Source organism: Microcaecilia unicolor, chromosome 2 (assembly GCF_901765095.1).
Source record: "Microcaecilia unicolor chromosome 2, aMicUni1.1, whole genome shotgun sequence".
In the NCBI taxonomy this organism is placed as follows: domain Eukaryota; kingdom Metazoa; phylum Chordata; class Amphibia; order Gymnophiona; family Siphonopidae; genus Microcaecilia; species Microcaecilia unicolor.
In genome coordinates, this window is record NC_044032.1 from 203389116 (window position 1) to 203401285 (window position 12170).

Here is a 12170-nt window from a genome sequence, read left to right on the forward strand (position 1 = left end):
TCAAGTCACTTCACTGGCTCCCGATCTGCTAACGTATACAGTTCAAGCTTCTCCTTTTAACCTTCAAATGCACTCAATCTGCAGCCCCCCATTACCTCTCTACCCTCCTCTCCCCGTATGTTCCCACCTGTAACCTCCGCTCTCAGGACAAATCACTCCTATCTGTACCCTTCTCCACCACCACTAACTCCAGACTCCGCCCATTCTGCCTCGCATCACCATATGCCTGGAACAGCCTTCCCGAGCCCATACGTCATGCGCCCTCCCTGCCCATCTTCAAGTCCTTACTCAAAACCCATCTCTTCTCCCTTGCTTTTGGCGCATAACCACCTTCCCCACTCATGATACCTACACTGACTACATAGTTTGTAACCTTTAGATTGTAAGCTCTCATGAGCAGGGACGGTCCTTCCCCATGTTAAACTTGTACAGCGCTGCGTAACCCTGGCAGCGCTTTAGAAATGCTAAGTAGTAGTAGTACAAAGTACTCAAGGAAACAGGCCTCTACAAAAGTCCAAAACAAAAACCAGAGAAGTAGAGGATAACACACATGCTTCACCACAGGGAATGTCAAAAGAAGTTCTTAATTAGGCACTCTCTGTAGTGAAGGTATGTGTTATCCTCTACTCCTCTGGTTTTTCTAAAGTACTCAAGGTACACACACCAGGAATATATACAAAGGCATAACGACATTATCAGTTTTGTTCTCCATCCCTTTTTAGATAATTTTATTTTGGCATTTATAACCTGCTTAACCATCAAGTTCAAGGAAGAGAACTATCACACATTATAAGCAAGTACTTTCTCTGTCCTTAGAGGGCTCATAATCTTGGTTTTTGTACCTGAGGCAATGGAGGGTTAAGTGACTTGCCCAAGGTCACAATGAGCTGAAGTGGGAATTGAACCCAGGACACCTAGGATCAAAGCCTGCTGCACTAAACATTAGGCAACACCTCCACTCCATACTTGCTACCCTTCTGAGATTTATTTATTTATTTATTTTTCCTCTTTTTCTTTTTAAACAGCCATGGCATACTAGATTGAAAATTTCAACCTATTATCCATAATGACTCACACCAATCAATATTTAGCCTGCAGCGGTCAGTGATTTTTTAAAATGCTGATTGACAAGGGCAGAATTAACCTTGGATATTCAGCACCAGGCCATGAGTGGGCACCAGCACTGAATATTCTGGGCTAATTGTAACTACACTGGCCGCCATAGCATATGCAGGTCCCAGCCAATGTTTAGCTGGAACCCAAATAAAACACTTATAATGGCCTCAGCTGAATATCGGCCAGGACCTCTGCCCCTGTGATACTCTCCCATCCCAATCCCCCTCCCTCCCCACTGAAGATGACACAAGTCAGGGCCCGAGCCCCCCACCCCACCACACTCTACCCCCATAGACCCTCCCAGGCCTACCTAGAAAGTTCCTGGTGTTCTAGGGAGGTCATAGGAAAAGGATCAATGCCCACTTCTTCCTGTCCATTGTGGGTCAAGCTTCAAAATAGCTACTGCAACCCCTAGCAGCTGTCTCGTGGTACTCGCAGGTCCATTAAAATATTTTGTGATACTTTGCCTCTTAGCACACGCTACCTCACACATTAGATATATTTTTAAAAATATTTTTTCAAGGGGGCACGCCATGGGTGGAGAATATGTAACGCCTATTTTTAAAAAAGGATCCAGAGGAGATGTGGGAAATTATAGACCGGTGAGTCTGACGTCGGTGCCGAGCAAAATGGTAGAGACTATTATTAAGAACAAAATTACAGAGCATATTCAAAAGCATGGATTAATGAGACAAAGTCAACATGGATTTAGTGAAGGGAAATCTTGCCTCACCATTTCTTTGAAGGGGTGAACAAACATGTGGATAAAGCTGAGCCGGTTGATATTGTGAATCTGGATTTTCAGAAGGCATTTGACAAAGTGCCTCATGAAAGACTGTACAGGAAATTGGAGAATCATGGGATAGGAGGTAGTGTTCTATTGTGGATTAAAAACTGGTTAAAAGATAGAAAACAGAGAGTAGGGTTAAATGGTCAGTATTCTCAATGGAGAAGGGTAGTTAGTGGGGCTACCCAGGGGTCTGTGCTCAGACCGCTGCTTTTTAACATGTTTATAAATGACCTAGAGATGGAAGTAACTAGTGAGGTAATTAAATTTGCTGATGACACAAAGTTATTCAAAGTCGTTAAATCACGGGAGGATAGTGAAAAATTACAAGAGGACCTTACAAGACTGGGAGACTGGGCGTCTAAATGGAAGATGACGTTTAATGTGAGCAAGTGCAAAGTGATGCATGTGGGAAAGAGGAACCCGAATTATAGCTACGTCATGCAAGGTTCCACGTTAGGAGTCACTGACCAAGAAAGAGATCTAGGTGTTGTCGTTGATGATATGTTGAAACCTTCTGCTCAGTGTGCTGCTGCAGCTAAGAAAGCAAATAGAACGTTAGGTATTATTAGGAAAGGAATGGAAAACAAAAATGAGGATGTTATAATGCCTTTGTATTGCTCCATGGTGCGACCGCACCTTGAATATTGTGTTCAATTCTGGTCGCCGTATCTCAAAAAAGATATAGTGGAATTAGAAAAGGTGCAAAGAAGGGCGACGAAAATGATAAAGGGGATGGAACGACTTCCCTATGAGGAAAGGCTAAAGCGGCTAGGGCTCTTCAGCTTGGAGAAAAGGCAGCTGAAGGGAGATATGATAGAGGTCTATAAAATAATGAGTGGAGTTGAATGGGTAGATGTGAAGCATCTGTTTACGCTTTCCAAAAATACTAGGACTAGGGGGCATGCGATGAAACTACAATGTAGTAAATTTAAAAGAAATCAGAAAAAGGTTTTCTTCACTCAACGTGTAATTAAACTCTGGAATTTGTTGCCAGAGAATGTGGTAAAGGCGGTTAGCTTAGCGGAGTTTAAAAAAGGTTTGGACGGCTTCCTAAAGGAAAAGTCCATAGACCGTTATTAAATGGACTTGGGGAAAATCCTCTATTTCTGGGATAAGCAGTATAAAATGTTTTGTACTTTTTTGGGATCTTGCTAGGTATTTGCTACCTGGATTGGCCACTGTTGGAAACAGGATGCTGGGCTTGATGAACCTTTGGTCTTTCCCAGTATGGCAATACTTATGTACTTATGTAATAGGCCTGGAAGCATTAACCAGCTAATGCATTCACACTGGTGCACGCTTAAATAGGAGGCAATAGGTGCTTCTCAGTTAACTTTTTTTTTTCAGGTACCACGTGCTAATGCATTGCAAACATTAGTGCACAACCTGAAAAAAATTGGAAAAATGCCTTTTATGCTGCTGCATTAGAAATGGGCTCGAAATGCAGGAAACTCTTGTGTGTCCATTTGTGCTGGATGCACTTTGTGAAGGTGCAATGACAATACCTTGAGCAATCCTAGCTCTTGTTTGTTCTAGTCTAATATTCAAGACTCAGAAGTCCCTGATAGGGACTTTGTGAAAGAATGAACCAGCCAAAGTAAAGGTCCTGAAAGACTGACTCAGTCACCTATATAAAAAAGCTGATAGAAGAGCTCAGTTAAATCTGTGTTTAACCCAAAAGGACAGGAAAACCCCTGAAATGTCAGATTTCTTTCTAGTGTTGTTTAATTTCAGCATTTTCCCGACTGTTTACAGCTACTATGCATAAGCCTTATTTGTCCTGTTTGTCCTGATTAGGTTGTAAGCTCTGTCAAGCAGGGACTGTCTCTTCATGTTCAAGTGTACAGTGCTGTGTACATCTAGTAGTGTTAGCAATGATAAGTAGTAGTAGTAGTAGCAAGCCAACCTTGAACCTGTGATCTTTGGGTTGGAAAGCAGCTTCTTGCCAAAAGGAGCTACCTTCCAGCAGGAACTAGTTTGATACTTAAAAGTCTGCAGTAGCCAGCCCATCCTTCAGTGTCTTGTATTTCTGGTAATCTTGGTCAAGCAGGAACAACTCTGAGAAAGCTGGAGTATTTCTGCCCCACTTCTGAATATGTTTCCTGATGCTTCAGTGTTATTCTTGTCCACTTGTGCCCTAAATAAAATTATAAAAACAAAATGAAGCAAAGCAAAAATTTATAAAAACAGAGAGGTCCTTTTACTAAGCGGCGCTAAAAAGTCGCCAGTGCTGTCCCCAGTGCGGGTCTTTCCCGCATGCTGAGGCAACTTTTGGTGTGGTGGTAAAATGGCCCCGTTTTCCATTTTTCCTATTAATGACCATACACTAATTTCCCCACTGCCACCTATTTTGTAGGTGGTAAGGATTCATGCGCTAACCATGTGCTAATCGGTTAGCCCGTGGCATTGTAGCTGTGCTAATTGATTAGCACAGAACATGCCTACTCTCTGCCCCCATACACACCCCCAGAAGCATGTGCCGATCCCAAAACTACTGTAGGGTGACTAAGCGTGTCCCACGGTTGTGCTTTTTAACCTGTGGTAAGCATGCATTAGTGCTTACCGCAGCTTAATAAAAGGGCCCCATAATGATGCAAAATGATAAAGCCTGTAAATTACACAGGAAACCAACTAAAAACCTTTTTTTTTTTTGCCTGCAGATCCCTAGTACACGGTATTATGTAAGCCACAATGAGCCTGCAAAAAGGTGGGAAAATGTGGGGTACAAATGTAACAAATAAATAAATTTAAAAAAAAAATATATATATACTAGTATTCTAAACAATTAGAATTGTTAAATTTACTTATGCGCTAACCCCATTAATGTTGCGTTTACCACAAATTGTATATTCTTCTTACGACTTTGTAATTATTTATATTGTTACTATGTAAGCCGCATTGAGCCTGCCATATGTGGGAAAGCGCGGGGTATAAATGTAATTAATTAATTAATTACGCATGTAATACAAATGCAGATGTTAGAGTCTATTTTATAGAATTCCCCCTTAGGTCTGTATTGCCTTAGGTACAAGTTTGTGACCTTATTTGCTAACTTGTGTTAACATGCTAATGTGATTTAACAGATGTTAAGTAATGCATACCCCATTATTCTCACTGGGACAGTGGTTCCCAAAACTGGTCCTGGAGGCACCCCAGCCAATCAGATTTTCAGGCTATCCACAATGAATATTCATGAAACAGATTTGCATGTACTGCCTCCACCTCACCAATTTGCTTCGTTTCTTTGAAGGCATGAATAAACATGTAGATAAAGGTGAGCAGGTTGATGTAGTGTATCTAGATTTTCAGAAAGCTTTTGACAAAGTTCCTCATGAGAGACTCCTGAGAAAATTAAAGAGACATGGGATAGGAGGCAATGCTCTGTTGTGGATTAAGAATTGGGTATTGGACAGAAAACAAAGGGTAAGGTTAAGTGTTCATTTCTCTCAATCAGGGGTGTAGCTACATGGGGCCACAGGGGTCTGGGCCCCCGTAGATTTGGCCCTGGACCCCCTACCAATGACCCTCTTGACCCCCCCTCCCGCCGCCATCCCGCCGTCAACCCGCCGTCACCGTCTGCTACCTTTGCTGGTGGGGGACCCCAACCCCCTCCAGCTGAGGTCCTCTTCTTCCTTCATTGTTTCTGACGTCCTGCATGTACAACGTGCAGGACGTCAGACTCACAGAAACAGACCAAAGCCCTGCAGATCGCAAGGCTTGGTTCTGTTTCTGTGAGTCTGACGTCCTGCACATACAACGTGCAGGACGTCAGACTCAGAAACAGAACGAAGGAAGAAGAGGACCTCAGCTGGTGGGGGTTGGGGTCCCCCGCCAGCAAAGGTAGGCGACGGCTATGGCGGGGGAGGGTTGGCGATGGGAGGGGGGGTCGAGAGGGTCATTGGCAGGGGGGGGTCAAACTTTGACTGTCAAAGTTTGTGGTGTGGTGGTGGTGGCGGCGGCGGGGGGGTGTCGGCAATGGCGGGGGGGGTGTCGGCAATGGCAGGGGGTCAGCGACGCCGGGAGGGGTGTCGGCAATGGCAGGGGTCAGTGACGCTGGGGGGGGGGCTAAAATGTGCCCCTTCACCTCGGGCTCCGGACCCTCCTCCCACCAAAGTCTGGCTACGCCCCTGCTCTCAATGGAAGAGGGTGAATAGTGGAGTGTCACAGGGATCTGTACTGGGACCAACGCTATTTAACATATTTATAAATGATCTGGAAATTGGAACCATGAGTGAGGTGATTAAATTTGCAGATGACACAAAACTATTCAAGGTTGTTAAAACAAATGCAGACTGTGAAAAATTGCAAGAAGACTCAGTATCTAAATGGCAGATGTAACTTGATGTGGATAAATGCAAAGTGATGCAGATTGGGATTAATAATCCGATTCATAGTTACCTGATGCTAGGGTCCACCTTGGAGATCAGCACCCAAGAAAAAGATCTAGATGTCATAGACAAAGCCAAAAAAGCAAACAGGATGCTAGGAATTATTAGGAAAGGGATGGTAAATAAGACCAAGAATATTATAATGCTTCTGTATCACTCTTTGGTGCGAACTCACCTTGATTATTACATTCAGTTTTGGTCACTATATCTCAAAAGAGATGTGGAGGGGCATAATCGAAAGGGGCGCCCAAAATTTCCTGAGAACGTCCTCGCAGAACGTCCCGGCAAAGGGGCGGGGAAACCCGTATTATCGAAACAAGATGGGCGTCCATCTTTCGTTTCGATAATACGGTCAGGGACGCCAAAATCGCGAAATTTAGGTCGACCTTAGAAATGGTCGTCCTTAGAGGTGGTCGTCCCCGATATTCGCCAATAATGGAAACGGAGTATGCCTATCTGAGAAACGACCAAATGCAAGCCCTTTGGTCATGGGAGGAGCCAGCATTCGTAGTGCACTGGTCCCCCTCACATGCCCGGACACCAACCGGGCACCCTAGGGGGCACTGCAGTGGACTTCACAAATTGCTCCCAGGTGCATAGCTCCCTTATCTTGTGTGCTGAGCCCCCCCAAATTCCACTCCCTACAACTGTACACCACTACCATAGCCCTTAGGGATGAAGGGGGGCACCTAGATGTGGATACAGTGGGTTTGTGGTGGGTTTTGAAGGGCTCACATTTACCACCAGAAGTGTAACAGGTAGGGGAGGGGATGGGACTGGGTCCACCTGCCTGAAGTGCACTGCACCCACTAAAACTACTCCAGGGACCTGCATACTGCTGTCATGGAGCTGGGTATGACATTTGAGGCTGGCATAGAGGCTGGAAAAAATATTTTAAAAAAAATCTTTTGAGGATGGGAGGGGGTTAGTGACCACTTGGGGAGTAAGGGGAGGTCATCCCAGATTCCCTCCGGTAGTCATCGGGTCATTTAGGGCACATTTTTTGGCTTGGTCATAAGAAAAAAAGGACCAGTTAAAGTCGTCCGTCAGGAACACCCTTCTTTTTTCCATTATCGGTCGAGGATGCCCATGTGTTAGGCACACCTCAGTCCTGCCTTCGCTACACCTCTGACATGCCCCCGAGAACTTTGGTCGTCCCCGCGACGGAAAACAGTTGGGGACGCCCAAAATCAGCTTTCGATTATGCTGATTTGGGCGACCCTGGGAGAAACACGCCCATCTTCCGATTTGTGTCGAAAGATGGGTGCCCTCCTCTTTCGAAAATAAGCCTTCTAGTGGAATTAGAAAAGGTTCAAAGGAGAACAACCAAAATGATATAGGAAATGGAACTCCTCTCATATGAGAAAAGGCTAAAGAGGTTAGGGCTCTTCTGTTTGGAAAGGAGACAGTTGAGGGGAGATATGATTGAGGTCTGCAAAATCCAGAGTGGTGTAGAATGAGTAGAAGTGAATCAATTTTTTACTCATTCAAAAAGTACAAAGACTGGGGACACTCAATGAAGATACATGGAAATAATTTTAAAACAAATAGGAGGAAATATTTTTCACTCAACAAATGGTTAAGCTCTGGAACTCTTTGTTGAATGATGTAGTAACAGTGGTTAGCATACTTTGGTTTTAAAAAAATTGGACAAGTTCCTGGAGGAAAAGTCTATAGTCTGCTATTGAGACAGATATGGAAACGCCACTGCTTGCCCTTGGATTGGTAGCACGGAATGTTGCTTCTATTTGGGTTTCTGCCAGGTACTTGTGACCTAGATTGGCCACTGTCACAGGATACTGAGCTAGATAGACCATTGGTCTGACTCAGTATGGCTATTCTTATGTTCAAAGGTAGAAAAATGTTTATTTTACATTTTACATTTTTAATTTGCAAGTTACCTTTGGAAAATGAAATTACGTGCAAAATCAAAACCTCCACCAATTCAAAAATAACGTCTCTAATTTCTTTTTTTCAACCCGATTATGACATCAGGGGAGAGGAGGAGCAGAGGCCCCACTGCCTCATGGGAGCAGCAGTCACAAGAGCCAGAATGAGCTCAGCCATGCCCCATCCTATAACCCAGAAATGAAATCAACTGCAAAATATTTTTGTTTATATTTTGTTACTGTTCTCTCTAAATGCACCTTTTGTATTTGCATTAGCAATGTTTCACACCGTCAAAGGGGTTTTTAAAGCTATACTCAACACATGTTTGTAAAGTCTAAATATCAGACATATCATTTTGTATGTCATAGCCAATAACAGATTGTACAATTTTTTTCTCCACAGAAAATGAATAATAAGAATATACGCTATGAAATGCTTATTATTGAAACCAGTGACCTGAAACGCTTTTGGGAACAGCAAATTGAAAAACAAACTGAACAAACAGAAGAAGAAAAATCTAGGCAGCAGAAAAGTGCACTGGAAAAGTGAGTACTTCATCTCCCTCCAGTCCTCTAAAATACCTTACCATGAGCAATGATCATTACTTAAGGGATGGTCTCTACATCAGCAGGGTTTGCAGCAAGATAATTACCTACCCCTGAAGTTAGATGTTCTGCACCAAATGTGAGCGCAATTATCTTTACAGTAGAGCCCAGTGCCAAAGGGAATAGTGCTTTTAGATAAAAAAAGATTTGGCTTTAATAATTTTAAGCACTGTTTCTGTAGCATGCATCAGCAGGCTTCTGCTCTCAGACAATGCTCACGGGATCTCAACCCTGATCGACCAACAGAAACTTTCCATTTTATGATACAGCTCCAAACTACCAGCACTTTTATACTTTTGTGATCACAAGGGCCGGCTTTAAGGGGTGGCAAGCAGGGTGCCTGCCCTGGACCCCAATGCCATAGAGGTGCCCCATGATAGCCTCAAACTGAAAAAGGCATAGCCTGCAGGTAGGCTTTGGAGTCTTCCTCAATTTCTGCCCTGGCCAAAAAAAGTAACCCCCTAGAGTTTTTTGCAATTTTCTCAGCAATTGCTTTGAATTTCAACAAGAAATTGTATGTACGTAGAGTAGAAGTCCTAAATCTGGACTGCTCGGGGATGGGGTCAGTCCGAAATTCTGGATTTTCTGGATTCTCAGGCAATACTTTTAAAATTCAAATTTAAGGAAGAATAAAGAGCTGACCAGGCAAATTTTGTTGATCATGTTGATTTATTCAATAACAAATACAAAAAACAGGAAAAATACTATAAAATCTCAATTAAAAATAATGGGTTCAGTATATAATGTTTATTTGCTCATTTCCACATCTTCTGCTGTACTGCTTGTCAATGGAATACTGGTTTGATCGACTTTCCTTTAATACTTTTGTATATCAGCTTACTTATGAATTTGTAATTTCTTTGTGATAAGAATATTCTGCACCATATGCACATACTTAATGTCTTGAAGGCTAAAGTTATAGCGTCCATGTGGTCCATGTTGATGGTTGTGACTGCTGACTGCTCGATGCCAACTGGCATCCGTGTGGTCCATGTTATCACTTGTGACCACAGGCTGCCTCTGGCATTCACCGAGCATTTCCCCTCTGACCCATCTCACCCCTTCCAATGCAAAGACTTCAGGAAAGGTGAAAGTGAGACAGAGCCACATGCAGGACCAGGTGTGAGGAGAAAGATGCCGTACCGGGGAGGGAGGGAGGGAGGGAGGAGGGAAGGAAGGGGGAGGCGTATCCACGGGGGCCTTGAAGACCAAGAAAATCAAGTGGAGGGGAGGGAGTCTGGATTCTTGTGCAGTCCAACATTAAATGCAAAAATTATTTTAAAACATTTTAACCATGGGAATCCCTCACCCCCACCCAGAAACACACTAACATCACCGAGTGCATCCCCGCCCAGAAGTCTTCCAACATTAAATATAAAACTTTCTCTTTTAACCCTTGGTACCTCAGCTCCACCCAGAAACCCACCAACATTAAATACAAAACTTTTTTTTTTTTTTAACCCTGGGCACCCTCACCCCCACCCAAAAATCCACCAATATCAAATACAGTAATATACCTAAGTAATACTAAGATTGAGTTAAAAAAATTATTGAGTATAAGAAAGTTTTTAAAATTGAGTAAAATTCATAGGAAAAATGTGGATCAATGACGATTTGCACATCGCTGCTTTATGAAGATGCAATCAGAAACGTTGACGCAGTGCATTCTGACCATCTCAGGAAAATGAATTGAGATTAGTATAGCGTTATAAACACTGCTATAAATTATAAACCCTGCTATATTATAATTACTGTAAATTAACATCTTTGGGAGTTTGAGCCTACTCTGCTAGTGTACAATATAAAAGTACTGAGTGCCTGGGACTGACTGTGCTTTTATTTGTCCCTGCCTTTAAGAGGAGTTGAATGCCAGGGAATGGGAGTCATAGGAGAGTGGCTTATGGTTTGGGAGAGGTTGAGGGTGAGTACAGAAGATTGCAATGAACTACTAGATGGGGGAGTTAGGAAGTTGAAGGAGATGGAGGACAGTGGGAGACGAGGATTAGAAAGGAGAATGAGAGAGAAAATCTAACTGGGTCTATGGATCGGTAGTGATCCTGCTTGTTCTGTTCTCCCAATAGTAGATATACTGGTGCTCTGGGCCTGATGTATGTGGGAGTTAGAGCTGTTATGGTAAGTTTGCTGGTTAGGTTCTGCTTAAATTTTTGCAGTCTTTTGTGTTATTTTGCAAAGTGTCTGGTAGTAGAAAGAGAGTTACTGATCCTGAGATGACACCATAATTTGATTAGCTGTAAAAGAGAAACACCTTAGTTCCACCGTTGAGGAACGTATCATGTGCATTAGAGAACTGGAGATGCAGGGATTTTTTTTTTCAATTGAGATTTTTTTTATTATACAATGCCATAGTTTATATGGTTATCTAACTATTTTTACTGCTGTATTTGTCTATTGCTTATGTTTGATTTATTCTTACTGTATACTGCTATGAGTGAATTCCTTCAAAAAGGTGATAAATAGATCCTAATAAATTACATATTGGCACAGCAAAAACCCCTCAACTAACATGATTCCTTCTATGCACCTGCCTACAAACCCCACCCCAGAAGATCACAGGCATAACCACGCCACCCTTCCCAATTTAGCCCTGCCCCTCCCCCTAAGGAAATCCCTTCCTTAAACGTCCATCAAAGCAGCAGCTAGACCGAGTTATCCCTCTGCCCAGGGGCATAGCTATGGGTGGGCCTGGGTGGCCCTGAGTCCCCCATGGCCACAAACAGACACAGGAGCCAGCACAGTGTGTGCATACTCATGACCAGGTAAAATAAAGGTTTTTATGTGTAGTGCTGGAACAGACTTCCCGAGCCCATACGCCATGCGCCCTCCCTGCCCATCTTCAAGTCCTAACTCAAAGCCCATCTCTTCTCCCTTGCCTTTGGCACCTAACCACCTTCCCCATTCATGTTACCTACACTGACTACATAGTTTGTAACCTCTAGATTGTAAGCTACTTAGTTATAACCTTTAGATTGTAAGCTACCTACACTGACTACATAGTTTGTAACCTTTAGATTGTAAGCTCTTTCGAGCAGGGACTGTCCTTCCCCATGTTAAACTTGTACAGCGCTGCGTAACCCTGGCAGCGCTATAGAAATGCTAAGTAGTAGTAGTAGTAGTGGTGGGCTTCTGGGTGGGGGTGGACTCTTCACTGCCTGGGGGGGGGGAGGTACCTGTATTTGATATTGGTGGGTTTCTGAGTGGAGGTGAAGGTACCCATGGTTAAAATTTGTTTTAAATAAGTTTTGTATTTAATGTTGTTTGGTTTCTGGGTTGGGATGGGCTCAGTGTTGTTGGTGGGTTTCTGGGTGAAGGTGAGGTACCAAGGATTAAAATTTAAAAAAAAAAAAAAGAGAAAATTTTATA

At 43.2% G+C, this 12170-nt stretch overlaps 1 pseudogene; it reads left to right on the forward strand.

The window, feature by feature from the left end:
- Positions 1–12170, forward strand: part of LOC115461909 — a 107323-nt pseudogene that overhangs the window by 71579 nt on the left and 23574 nt on the right.